The sequence below is a fragment of the Carettochelys insculpta genome, chromosome 3, assembly GCF_033958435.1.
Source record: "Carettochelys insculpta isolate YL-2023 chromosome 3, ASM3395843v1, whole genome shotgun sequence".
NCBI lineage: Eukaryota > Metazoa > Chordata > Testudines > Carettochelyidae > Carettochelys > Carettochelys insculpta.
In genome coordinates, this window is record NC_134139.1 from 173,824,280 (window position 1) to 173,838,825 (window position 14,546).

A 14,546-nucleotide genomic window follows, 5' to 3' on the forward strand; every position below is an offset into this window, starting at 1 on the left:
GCCTCTGGGGGAATGGTGCTTCCCGGCACTGGTTGGCCAACACCAGGAAGAATCATAGAATCATAGAACACTAGGACGGGAAGGGACCTCAAGAGGCCATCGAGTCCAGCCCCCTGCCCCAATGGCAGGACCAAGTACTGTCTAAACCATCCCTGATAGACATCTATCTAACCTGTTCTTAAATATCTCCAGCAATGGAGATTCCACAATCTCCCTTGGCAATTTATTCAACTGTTTGACCACCCTGACAGTTAGGAACTTTTTCCTAATGTCCAACCTAAACCTCCCTTGCTGCAGTTTAAGCCCATTGCTTCTTGTTCTATCCTCAGAGGCCAAGAAGAACAAGTTTTCTCCCTCCTCCTTATGACACCCTTTTAGATACCTGAAAACCACTATCATGTCTCCCCTCAATCTTCTCTTTTCCAAACTAAACAAACCCAATTCTTTCAACCTTTCTTCATAGGTCACATTCTCTAGACCTTTAATCATTCTTGTTGCTCTTTTCTGGACCCTCTCTAATTTCTCCACATCTTTCTTGAACTGTGTTGCCCAGAACTGGACACAATACTCCAGCTGAGGCCTAACCAGTGCAGAGTAGAGCAGAAGAATGACTTCTTGTGTCTTGTTCACAATACACCTGTTAATGCATTTCAGAATCATGTTTGCATTTTTTGCAACAGCATCACACTGTTGACTCTTATTTAGCTCGTGGTCCACTATAACCCTCTATTGACAGAACAGGTCCCGAGTGTCTACACAGCAGTTTTGCTGACAGAATACTGTCAACACAGTTATTATGCCTGATTGGCAAGAGGCATATTGCTGCCGGCTGAATTGCTGGATTTTCCCAACAAAATCTCAACAGAGCTCCTTAACTGCGTAGATGCTCTGCAAGTTTTGTCAACAAAAGGCTTTTTCTGTTGACAGAGGGTACCTGTGTAGGCCCAGCCTCAGAGACTCCTAAATTCTATAGCCTCATGAACTTAGTCTGGAAAAAATCATTCAGAAACATTACAATTATTGATTCTATCTGTGTTGGCCAGAATGTTTGAAACCAATGTTCCAAACAGTACCAGGCATACATGCCAAGTTTTGCAATTATGTTTCTGATTTGTCCACATTCCTTTCTCTACATTATTATGCAGCTGGTCTTAGAGAGATTCGTTAATCAGCACCTCTGCTGCTGAATTTATTTATTCTGTAGTAAGGAAAGGAGTTCCAATTATTTTTATAAGTATACTTATGCCAAAGGGGAATCCTCTGGCACTTAGCTGGCAAGGCTGATAGTGCATTTCAGTACCAAATGCTAATAAAAAAATCAAACTGTATTCAAGATAATAAGAATAAGATAATAATTTCAGGGAACCAAAAGCAAATACTAAATCTCCTTCAAAATCTTTCCATTTTAGGGTGGGACTGAGCTCCCTGGGGATTATTAACCATCTGCCTAAATCAGCAATGTGAAATGTGAACTGCGAGAACGAAAGAGAGAGAGAGAGAGAGATCAGATCTGTAGAGCTCCCAAATTGTATCTTTTTCTCTCTTAAATGAAGTAATATTTGACTGTTACTTACCCACCTTTAATTCCAAGGGATCCCAAAGTGCTTAACAGGTTATATATTGTGCATACAGTACCATTGTAATGCAGCAATCTCTGGAATAGTGATCAACAACAGGCCAGCAAGCTACTTATTAAACAGGATTGGAAAAGGAAACTTTTGGCCAAGAACCAAATCCTCCATTGTATAGCTTAGTCATGGAGGTCCTTAATGTCCTCACAGAGCAAACATGATCCTCTAAATTTAAATAATTGACAAAAAGATATATAAGATCAACCAGTCATTAAAATCATGCAAAATGATGTTCTTATAGTATAATATGCACCTTCATTCGATCCCTGTTGCATTAATGAAATATCAGTCAAAAGAGCAGAGATTAGGGACAATGGAGTATATTATCTCCATGCTGTATGTAACAGTCTGTAACCCTGAAACCGATTTTACCTTCCTCTTCACATGCATTAGCAAATCCATGCTTATGTACATAAACATCCCATAACAGTAGCCCTTCTCATGGTAGTTACCCTTTCAGGAACAAGGTCTGCTATTATTAGAGTAATTCACTACGGCTACGTCTACACGTGCACCCAACTTCGAAATAGCTTATTTCGATGTTGCGACATCGAAATAGGCTATTTCGATGAATAACGTCTACACGTCCTCCAGGGCTGGCAACGTCGATGTTCAACTTCGACGTTGCTCAGCCCAACATCGAAATAGGCACAGCGAGGGAACGTCTACACGCCAAAGTAGCACACATCGAAATAAGGGAGCCAGGCACAGCTGCAGACAGGGTCACGGGGCGGACTCAACAGCAAGTCGCTCCCTTAAAGGGCCCCTCCCAGACACACTTTCATTAAACAGTGCAAGATACACAGAGCCAACAACTAGTTGCAGACCCTGTATATGCAGCACGGACCCCCAGCTGCAGCAGCAGCAGCCAGAAGCCCTGGGCTAAGGGCTGCTGCCCACGGTGACCACAGAGCCCCGCAAGGGCTGGAGAGAGAGTATCTCTCAACCCCCCAGCTGATGGCCGCCATGGAGGACCCCGCTATTTCGATGTTGCGGGACGCGGATCGTCTACACGTCCCTACTTCGATGTTGAACGTCGAAGTAGGGCGCTATTCCCATCCGCTCATGGGGTTAGCGACTTCGACGTCTCGCCGCCTAACGTCGATTTCAACTTCGAAATAGCGCCCAACACGTGTAGACGTGACGGGCGCTATTTCGAAGTTACTGCCGCTACTTCGAAGTAGCGTGCACGTGTAGACGCAGCCTACCACTGGGAAAACTCAATAATCAATAATGGCATGTATTTTCTATGGTTTGATTTTCTTCAGCACCATCTTTCATTTCATTTGCAGAACATGGCAGCAATACAGAAAAAGACTAGACACTCCAATGTCTGGTCCAACAATTACCTAGATAAACACATCTTTCTTCCAAGATGCTACCAATTTTATCCTAAAAATCTTTTAACAAATATTGCCAGCAAATAAACACAAGCTAAAATGAATTTAACCACAAGGATGTCACCCCATTCACTTGGTGGAGAAGTTCTATTAATTACCAATTTCTACCTTTATTCAGCTTCTGCTGAGAGCTTATTTGAAATGAGTCCTCTTTCGCACCTACAATATTTATAGAAGAAATATAATGCTTGTTAAAAATGCACTGGAAAACCATGCACAGAGTTTTGTGAATACTGCCTAACACATAGGCAGGCTATGACAGTTTTACTTCAGCTAAGACCTTCTGTCACAAACATCCCTTTCAATGGATATATGTACTAACTATGTTAGTAGCAGAACTACTTGAACTTGTTTCACCAGAACCATTTACATTTTCATTGTTAAAGAATTTTTCTGAACATTTTTATTTTGGAAGAAATTGCCAGTTTTCACAGTGATCCATTAAAATATTTCATATTGATGTTCAGTTTTTTGTAAAACATTTTGGATTTTGGTTTTCAAAAACTGATTTTTTTTATTTTTTTTTTTTTGCCAAAACCAAACTTTTTACTAGGAATAGTTTTAGAAAATTAAACCTTAACCTAATCTTCAGTTTTCTTTTTTTTCAAAATGAAGACACTTCCTTTCTGAAAACAGTGGCAGCAACAATGGGATTTGATTAAGTCATCTGACATAAACCAACCTTCTCCCTTTCCAATCTGGGAACTCAGCAAAATAGGTGAAGAGTTTTGGACATCCAGAGTCTGTAAATTTTGGAAAGACAACACCAGCTTTTCTTGGTCATAACCTCTATTATGCTCATCTGTCCATGAGAATTCTCTTTTTTGGGGGGCGGGGGTGTCAACAAACATGGATGAGGACAATGCAATGGATATAGTGAACTTGGACGTATAATCTTTGATCTCATAAAACTAAGTGACATATCAAGAAAACAGACGATGAAATTCAATGTTGATAAGTTCAAAGTAGTGCACCTTAAAAACTATAATGCTAACCATTCATACAAAATGGTGGAGTCTAAATTAAACCTTATCACTCAAGAGAGGGATCTTGGAGTCAGTGTAGGTAATTCTCTGAAAACATCAGCTTAATTTGCATCTGTGATCAAAAAAGCAAGCAGAATGTCAGGAACTATTAGGAAAGCACTACATAATGACATAAAATATCATAATGCAACTATGTAAACTCATAGTATGTTCACACCTTGAATACGGTGCAGAGCTCTGGTTACTGATGTGGAGAAAGTGAATAAAGAACTATTATTTACTTCTTCACATAACACAAGAATTAGAGGGAATTAATAGGCATCAGGTTTAAAACAAGGAAAATGAAATACTTCTTCACACTGCCACAGTCAACCCGTGCAACTCATTGCCACCGGGAGTCCTGATGGCCAAAACTATAGCCAGGTTCAAAAAAGAATTAGATAAGTTCGTGGAGGGTAAGTCCATTAGTGGCTACTAGCCAAGATGTTCAGGGCTGCAATACCGAGTGCTGGGTGCCCTAAACCTCTTACTTCCAGAAGCTGAGCCCAGGCAATGGGGATAGATATCCCAATAATTGCCCAGGTTTGTGTTTTTCCTCTTGCAGCATCTGGCACTGGTCACTGTTAGAAGACAGGATACTAGGCTAGATGGACTGTTGGCCATACTGTATCAGACCATTTATATTGTCAACTTCTCTTTCCATAATTTTGGTACTCAGAACTACCTATTGGTAGTACCATTTTAAATAGAACTTTTGACAAAAAATCTGGATGAGACGTGATATTTAAGTACCTGAAGAGCAAAATGTCTTACTTTTGAAAATTAGAAGTGTGTGTGCAGTTTTCAGATAACAGACCTCTATCTGCCTCAAAAGGTAGCACAGTCTCTGACAGTACATAGATCTTCAGAATTTTTTTAGAAGGCATTGTGCACAATTCTGCACAATTACTTGTGCTTATGGGAAGATTTTTCTTAAGCGCCATCTATCAGTGGCATAGTTATAAGTTAAGTCCCAAAGCATGAGGTTTATGTCCCTTCTAATAGAAGTTTTGTGTGTGTGTGTGTGTGTTGCTGTTTTGGGTGATATCTAGTGCAACTGAATTTTCCTTTAGCCATACAAATGTCTCTTCAACTTTGAATCCTACTAGGTTCTTGGGGTCAGTAATATCAGGTGGCAATGAGTTCCACAGTTTTAATTATGCACCATGAAAAAATATTCCTGTTAGTTTTCAGTTAGCTGCCTACCAATTCAACTGAGCATCCTCTTGTTATTGTACTATCGGTTGAACCTCTCTAATTCCGCACTCTTTTGTCCGGCAACATCCGTAAGCCTGCATGATTTTAATTATCTGGATGACCACTTATCATGGGTTTGGCCAAGTTTCCTGTGGTCCCATAAAGCTTGTTTATAGCTGTCAGTGCTGGCTCTCAGTGTTCTGTGCTGTTATTTAGCTCTAATTTTCCCCTAAATGTCTTCTAAGAGCCCAGTAAGCAGTGGAAGTGTTGGGTAGGCTGCTAGACCAGTGGCTCCCAAACTTTTCAGCATCATGCCCCCCTCTTTTGATTTTTGAGAAAACCTCACTTCACCCTGCCTCTTCTTTACCATCATCCAACCCCCTTTAAACAAAAAATTCAATTCAATCCAAGCCCCGCACTGCAGGGGCCAACTGCCTGCTCACCAGCCAGACAGGCCCTGCACTGCTGGGGCCAGCCACCCACCTGCCAGCTGCCCACCCCAGCCGTCAGCCACAGCCCAAGCCATGGAACCCATGTGCTAGACAATATTGACCCCTCCCCCGCCCCGTGGTTCAGCAAATTCTCTTATTCAGCACTGGTCAAGTCCCAAGGGTACCAGACTAGAGAGGTTCAACCTATATAGAACAGGGTAAAAAACAGCACTCAATTCAATGCTCTACATCAGAATGAATGTCACCATTGAAATTAACAGGGACAAATAAGTCACTGAAGGACTTGATATAATACTGTATCTCAAACCCCTTGTAATTCAAACAAAGAAGAGAATCTAATTATCATTTCCTTGATCTGTACTGAGCTGCTTGTGGGGCTTGGACTACACTATCAATTTTTGTTGGCATCACTATGACAGTCAGGAGTGTGAAACAACCCATATCTCCTAGCTGACAGAGCAATGTCATCCCAATGAAGCTGCAGCTACGAAAATAGAAGATCGCTTGTTGTCATCAAGATGTGGTATAACTATACCAGCAGAGTCTTCTCCTGCAGACTGTTTATGATGTTAGAAGGAGTCTATCAGCATAGTATAGCTTTACCAATAAAGCATTACTCCAGGACAAGCCCCTGCTATGCAGTGAAATAGTTTGTGAAGAAATGTGAATAAAAGTGTCAAACTCTGGCCCTTAATATCCTTAAGCCAGTTGATTTCAGTAGGACAGCACTTCCCTCCACCAAATGAGGACTGTCTTCTTCAACACTTAGTTGATTGTTTGCCAATGGGTTCATTCTTGTGTGGCCACCATGTTTTTGCAGCCCAACAGTCCTACATAAGAACAGACTTGAAAGTCCCATGTAATAGGAGACCTGCCTCTTGTCTGTCCCCACCCCTTGGCTGGTGGAACTTTATCCCACATGTTGTAAGCCACCCAGAGAATGATATTTACAGGAATATCTTGTGACATTCTTGAGTCATGTTGAAAAAGTGTAAGACACTATCAGCTTACAATGGCCCCAGTAGTCTGTAGACCAGAAACACCATAAACATCTGCATTACAAATGAAGTCTTTTTTCCGTTAGTCATTCTGGTTGTTGAGAAGCATCTTTTGTAGTTGCCACATTGTGGACACTGTATCTATTTGAAATTTCTAGGTGTGTGAAATTCCTCCAGCTTCTCTTCTGTCTGGTGGCCCCAGTCCAGCTATTCTCATCTATGTCCCACCATGCAGAATGCTGACGTGTTTGAACAGCATTTGACGTGTTATGAACAGCTAGGCTGAATCTTTGACTTCCTCTATCACCACTTTGTGGCCAGCTCCATTCTTCCTTGTACCTGGAATATTGGAATTTGCTGGATCTAGCTGGCTCAGAATTCTGATGCTCAGTGGCATCTCAATTTGCCCCTCCAATTCAAAAATTTTTTCTTCCAGCACAGGCACCAACTTGCACTTTATGCAAAGGAAATCTCTTTGGTCTTCAGGCAGGAAAGAGAACATGGAACATCTTTTACAAGTCACTACCACCATTTAGCCACTTGCCATCATGATCTCCCACTAAATGCTGAACCTGGAAAAAAGTTTCTCACAATCTGTCTCTCATCTCCCTCCAAAACTCTCCTGCTAGCTACTTCTATTCACTGCTCTTGAGTTTGCTGAGGAAGTGACTTATACCACATCTTCCTCCCTCACCCACCCCGACTCTTGCTTATCTCTGTTCTGCTCCTCACCACCAGGGAGCAATCAATCATTCAAAGAGTTTGAACAGCTGGGCTGAAAAGAGCTCTGAGGACTAGAGCTTCACAGTTTTTAGCAAGGCACTGATAAAACTCCAAGAACTTGTTCAGGGGCCCATGTCCCAGCTAAGCAGCTTGTAAACAGAGAACAAGTAGTCAAACATATAGCCCATAGATGGACCAACACTACTCATCAAACTCAGAGCCTATGTTTACACTAGAAGCATCTGTCAACAGTAATGTCTGTCGACAGAAACTCTATCAACAGAGTGCACCTACACACAAAAGTAGATCAATAAAGCAATCTGCTCTGTTGACAGAGAGCAGCCAGACTGCCCTGCCCTCTGTTGACAGAATGGCTGACTGGAAGCTCTGCAAACAGGGCTTCCCAGTGAATCAGAAGCCCTTTCTGTCGGCATAAGTGTTATTCCTCAACTTTTCGAGGGATAGCACTGTTGAGAGAAATGCGGAGTTCCATCAAGACTGTTGACAGAATACTTTGTGTACGTAAATGCTCCCTGAGTTGTGTTGACAGAAGGCCCTTTCTTTTGACAAAACTCTGTAGTGCAGACACAGGCAGAATCTTTAACTATTCCCTCAGAAACTCACTTGTCAGCAGCCTCCTGTTTCACTCATAGTGTCTTCTAACAACATGCTGTGTTCTTGCTGCTGCTGCCATACACGCACACATACACACACACACAATCTTTGCCAGTAGTTTTTCTGCTTGCATCAGTCTTTTGTCACTGTAATACTCTCCAGTAGTCATCACAGATTCCAAGATACCTTCAGGCCTTTCAGTTCTTTCTTACTCCAAATGAAAGCAAAGTGTAAGCAATGTAAAATATTTTTATCCTTACTAGCATACCTAAGATGCCACACAATGAATTATCAGATCAAGTCATCTGATGAACTACATTAAAAAAAATCATATGCTTGGCTTGCTTTCCAGGCTCAATTGTTTTCAGTGTTAAAACTCTCAAGTGCTATTAAGCACATAGGAGTTGCTATAGTGAGTCAAACCAATACTCTATATCTGGTCAGGCAGCCTGTGGTCCGACAGCTGCCAGTATCAGAGCTTCAGGTAGAGTATACAGAATAATTCTGGAGTGAGCTACCCCAGCTTTCCACATCTTGCTTTCGGTGATCAGAAGTATAGAGACACCCAGAGCATCGGGTTGCATTCCTAACTGAGGTGGCTAATAGCCATTAAAAGACCTATCCTTCATGAGATTATCTAGATTTTTTTAAACTCAGTTATACTTTGGCCATCACGACTTCCCATGACAATGGCTGTGTCTACGTTACCACCTTCCTTCAAAGGAAGGATGGTAATGAGACGGTTTGGAGTTTACTAATGAAGTGCTGCTGTGCATAGGCAGCACTTCATTAAGCAAATTCCCCCCCCGCCCCCCCGTGGCAACTCTGAAGTTTTAAACGTCGAAGTACCAGCATGCATCTAGTTGTGGCGCACCCACCAGTACTTCTAAGTGCCGGGGCATCTTCGAAGTCCCCTTACTCCTCAAAATTTTGGCACTTCACAGTACCGGCGGGTGCGCCAGAGCTAGACGCGTGCTGGTACTTCAAAGTTTAAAACTTCGGAGTTGCCGCGGGGGGGAATTTGCTTAATGAAGTGCTGCCTATGCACAGTAGCACTTCATTAGTAAACTCCAAACAGCCTCATTATCATCCTTCCTTTGAAGAAAGGTGGTAATGTAGACACAGCCAATGATTTCCACAGGTTAATTGTATGTTGTGTGAAAAAGTACATTCTCTTGTTTGCATTAAATCTTTTGCCTATTAATTTCCATGGATCAGTCCTGTTTTTTCACATTGTGGGAAAAATTCTGGACACAGTAACACCTGCTCAAGTTATAGCAGTTACACCATTCCATATTAACTTTAGTGTGTATGCCTGAGTGTGATTGAGGGTTGAATTTAGTCCGTTAGTAGAATAATGTCTTTCTAACCTTGAATCAGCAATTTCATTCCTAGTATACCAGCAGCTTGCCTCTTTACGCCCTCTCTAATGTATTGTTTAAAAAATTAGGGGAAGAGCTCAGAACCAAATGCAAGGGAAAGTTCCCATGAGTGTTCGGGTCTTCTGCTCAGCTGCAGAATCAAAATAGGGGATAGCAGACACAACATGCTGCTGTTAAATTCCTGAGTGTACAATTACTTGTTTTAGCACTCCAGTAATTTCTTTGCAGCTGACGAAGTGGGTCTTTGCTCATGAAAGCTTATGCTCCAAAATATCAGCTGGTCTATAAGGTGCCACAGGACTTTTCGTTGTTTTTTAGTAATTTCTTTATTGAACTAGCTTTACTTTTTCCTATGATGCTGCTTTTTAATAGAAAAAAACCTACAGATTATAAGAACGGATGATAATTCTGCTGTCTCTCCTTCTAGGTACTTAAATTTTGAGTTTTTGTCTACATACCTATTAAAACACCTACTCCACTTTATTTATTATTATAAATAAATTAATTAGTCCTGCAATAAGCCTCTTTAATCTGCTGTATTCCATTACTTTGTTCAATTGAATTTTCTCTCTGTAACATGAAATATCAAAATGCTCCAAATTTCCCTGGCAAAATATAACAGCAGACATGGAAACCAGAGTATAAACAAAATTAATAATAGTAAATTGAATTTCTCCAATTTTTACTTCTTGATACCCAAACATCTTCCTTCTTTATTTTGCAAACTCTGCACAGTATTTGCAAGTTGGTGAGAATGAGATCAAAGAAGTTTGTTGTAACAGTGCAGAGTGCCACTTAGCTTTAAGCACCCTTTGTATTCTTGAGTGCAATTTGTAACTGTGTGTCACATGAGAAGTATCTGCCCATATCTTAGCAAAGCTAAAGAATGGACAAACCTGTTTATGAAGAAAAAAGTCAATCTGAAGAGCTAGATCTCCAATGTACAGAAATTACTGGAGGTTTTTTTTTTGGTTTTGGTTTTGGTTTTGTTTTGTTTATGTTTAAGTTTTTGTTTAATTTTAAATATGGGGCTCAGCTATTTTTTTCTTCACTGGCCGAAATCAAATGTACTCCCTTTTCAAGTTGGACATTTTAATAAAACAAATACAGAGTGAAATTATGTTCACAATAGTAGGAGCACAAATAAATTTGTGGTGCCAATTCCTATAGTTTCTTCAATTCCTATTACTTTCTCTTCTTGCAATATTGTTTCTGATTTATTTTCATCATCTGCATGTGTGCCACTATAACAAACAAGAAAATATATCTTTCCCAAGGACATTAACAATTATCTCATTATTTCTCAACTGATGGGTCACAACCTCAAGGGGGCTCATGAAATCAGGGGTGTTGCAAGGCTTTGAAAATATTATTATATTCTAAACAGATACATTCTTGCTGTCCCACTTCCTGCACTTGCTTACCCTTCCATACTGATAGTCTCTATCAACCACTCAAAACACACACACACACACAAACTACATAGGTTTAAAATTGTTATGATTAATATACATTTTATTCTTATTTTGATGGTCAAGATTGATGCAAGTTGCCATGAAAATGTTGACTTTGAATAACAGAATGCCAACCTGAAAAATTTGAGGAACACTGATCAAGGAGACTGATTTTCAACAGTTTGTGCCCAGGTGCAACATTGAAACTATACAAAGTCCCAGTAACTTAAATGCACTTCCCTGAAAAAACATTGGAAAGATCAGGGCCTTAATAGTCACTCAGTTCAGTTTAGACATATAAGTAGAAGTGGAAGTATAAGTCTTTAAGTGGGACTGATATCTGACTTTCATTTGAAACTGGTGACTGAAATGTTTTATTAAATGTGTGTTTACAGAAAATGCAACCAGTAAAAAATAGAGAACATTCCACGATATTTAAAATATTTTTTTCTTAAAACAGATGGTCAAACTTGTAATTAGTATGTGTATATTAATATATATAAAATGATTAGGCAAACAAGTTCTGACCCATGTGGTATGATAATCACTTGGCTGGAAGCCAGTCAGATTGCTTGATTTCTCTAATCATTTTGTAAAGTAAGATGATACATTTCTAAACTCTTTGAATGCATTTGGACTTTGCTTAATTATAATAATCAACCATTTATTTTCTTATTGGGGCAAGCCCCCAAACTATGATCTTATTTTCAAATATTGAGTTACAATAGCAAATATAGATTTGTTGTGTGTTTTTCCCTACTATCAGAACTTTATCTTAATATGATAGCAAATATTAAGCAAATAAATGGCCTGATTCTGCCACCTTTACTCATGTCATGCCTTATTCACTGAAACCAGTGGGATTCCTTATGGAATAAAGTAATGTTCCAAGTGAGTCAGTGTGACAGAATTATTTCTGAAATAAGTGAGGAAACCACACATTGTAGAATAACTCATATTTCCTTCCTGGGAGGAGCTGTGGGAATTCACCATCAGAAGAGCCATAATGGGAAAATCTGCTTGGTTAGCAAATCATGAAAAATACACATAGGCTTCAAAACAAAGAGACAGCTTGAACTCACACAATAAAAAGTTACTTACAAAATTTGGAATGTGCATATACATATGTATAACTAACAAATATCAAAGGAAGTGAAAGGCATCCTTGCAATTGAGTAGCTTACCCAGTACAACTACTGTCATTGATTATGCAAAATTTTATCACAAATGCTTATGAAAATTCAGTTCATATTGCTTTGACACCATGAAACGTTTGTGTCTGCTTGAAGTACAGTGACTCTACATGGGAAAAAGAAAAGGATTCCATGAGAGATTGAGGTGGAACTGATATTGCTTGTAATATATTCAATGACTAAAGAGGAACGCATCACAAATGACTATCAGCATTTTCTCAAGCTCTAACTCCATCTGCTACCTGCTGTTCAGCTAGTCTACTCCCCCAGGACACTACAGCATGCATGTCACTCAAATCATCCACTACTCTCTGCTTTGGCCACCTGATCTTGCCCTATGCTGCTTTAGCCAGGGCCTGCCAGTTTTCATCACATAAGCTGTGTCTACACGTGCACGCTACTTCGAAGTAGCGGCACTAACTTCGAAATAGCGCCCATTGCGGCTACACGCGTCGGGCGCTATTTCGAAGTTAACTTCGACGTTAGGCGGCGAGACGTCGAAGTCGCTAACCTCATGAGGGGATCGGAATAGCGCCCTACTTCGACGTTCAACGTCGAAGTAGGGACCGTGTAGACGATCCGCGTCCCGCAACGTCGAAATTGCTGGGTCCTCCATGGCGGCCATCAGCTGGGGGGTTGAGAGATGCTCTCTCTCCAGCCCCTGCGGGGCTCTATGGTCACCGTGGGCAGCAGCCCTTAGCCCAGGGCTTCTGGCTGCTGCTGCGGCAGCTGGGGATCCATGCTGCAGGCACAGGGTCTGCAACCAGTTGTCGGCTCTGTGTATCTTGTGTTGTTTAGTGCAACTGTGTCTGGGAGGGGCCCTTTAAGGGAGCGGCTTGCTGTTGAGTCCGCCCTGTGACCCTGTCTGCAGCTGTGCCTGGCACCCTTATTTCGATGTGTGCTACTTTGGCGTGTAGACGTACCCTCGCAGCACCTATTTCGATGTGGTGCCGCGCAACGTCGAAGTTGAACATCGACGTTGCCAGCCCTGGAGGACGTGTAGACGTTATTCATCGAAATAGTCTATTTCGATGTTGGCTTCACGTGTAGACGTAGCCATACTGTTACATCCACTTAAAACCTTGTTCTACAGTTCCAACTCTATACTTCACACCTCTCTCTAATGCCTCCGTCCTCATGTAGTTGCTATATACCAGTTCCCACTGCCACCATGTTGCCCTGTCACTACTCTAGCCCATGCACTGAGCAGTCTGGTGGGAATAATGTAATGACATTAGAGGGCACCTTGAGGATCATAGACAGACATAACCGTGGGAAAATTATGATCCTCAGTGTGTCATGGTTTCCAGGGATGAGCGTCCCTCTTCCAGTGGATTTTATGACTAGAATATTGACTCTTTATAATCTGCTCAATCACTCTGTTTCCCCTGAGAGTTTTCTATGCAGCAGTGTGGGACCTAAACGTACTCATCTATTGAAGTGGGTACCACCGTGTATAGCTGAGCTCTGTTGTTATTAATATAGATGGAATGTATAGGCCAAAGGTGTTAATATAACCCAGTCACACTCTTATATCAAACAATTTTAAATAAGGTGTGTGGAGAGATGTCAACCAGCTTAGTACCACGGTAAATATGCCATTAACAACCTTTTTAACGTTTTACCAAAGATTCAGAAAAGAAGAAAAACAAGTTAAAGCATTTTTAAAATGAAGCATTAGGTAAGGCTTTCATTTTAACTGTATCCTATGTTCCCTTTCCCTCAAGTAGGACAGAGATTTTAGAAGAAAAAACCCTTGTCTGGGAACCTTTTATATGGTATCAAAGATGGTGATAACTGTTATTTCTGTTGTTGTTGAAGTATAATCTTGTTTCTTAAGAAGACAAAGAGAAAGGAGAGAGGAAAGAATATCAGTGGCAGATAATGCAGCTTATGTCTTTGTTGCTGACTCCCATTGGTAGCCTCACTGCTGAAAAACACAGGCGCAGCAAATGGTCTTATCCACCACTCCTTGGGGCATTACTGTTATATGCCCTTTTCTGGTGACAGTCTCATAGCATGGTTACGAATATGCAGTCATGACCAGCTCACCAGATTCTTGGTATATAGAAGGAAAAAAGAGATGGGTAGGAAAGAAAAAGAAAAAATGGGAAAGAAAAAACATACAAAGGTGAACAGGATGAGAAGTCTTACATTCCATGTGGTATTCAAGATTGATTTGAAGCCAGTGCAGGTTGTGATGTCTTCCAAGTTCCATCTCTCTGGCCCATGCTGGTCAGGGCTTCTTACAGGATTAGGGTGAAGAAGGTTCAGTATCCCTGGAGATGATGGGACTGGGAACCATACGTGAAGCTCACTTCTTACCCTTTTCTCATCTTTCACTCAGCCAGCATTGCAGGTGCCAACTTTCTTCCACAAAGTCTCTGTCTAAAGAACCCAGAAAAAGAACATTGAATGGGATAGTCTATACCCTTAGTATTTTATCCACCAATTAGGACAAATTTATGACACCAAA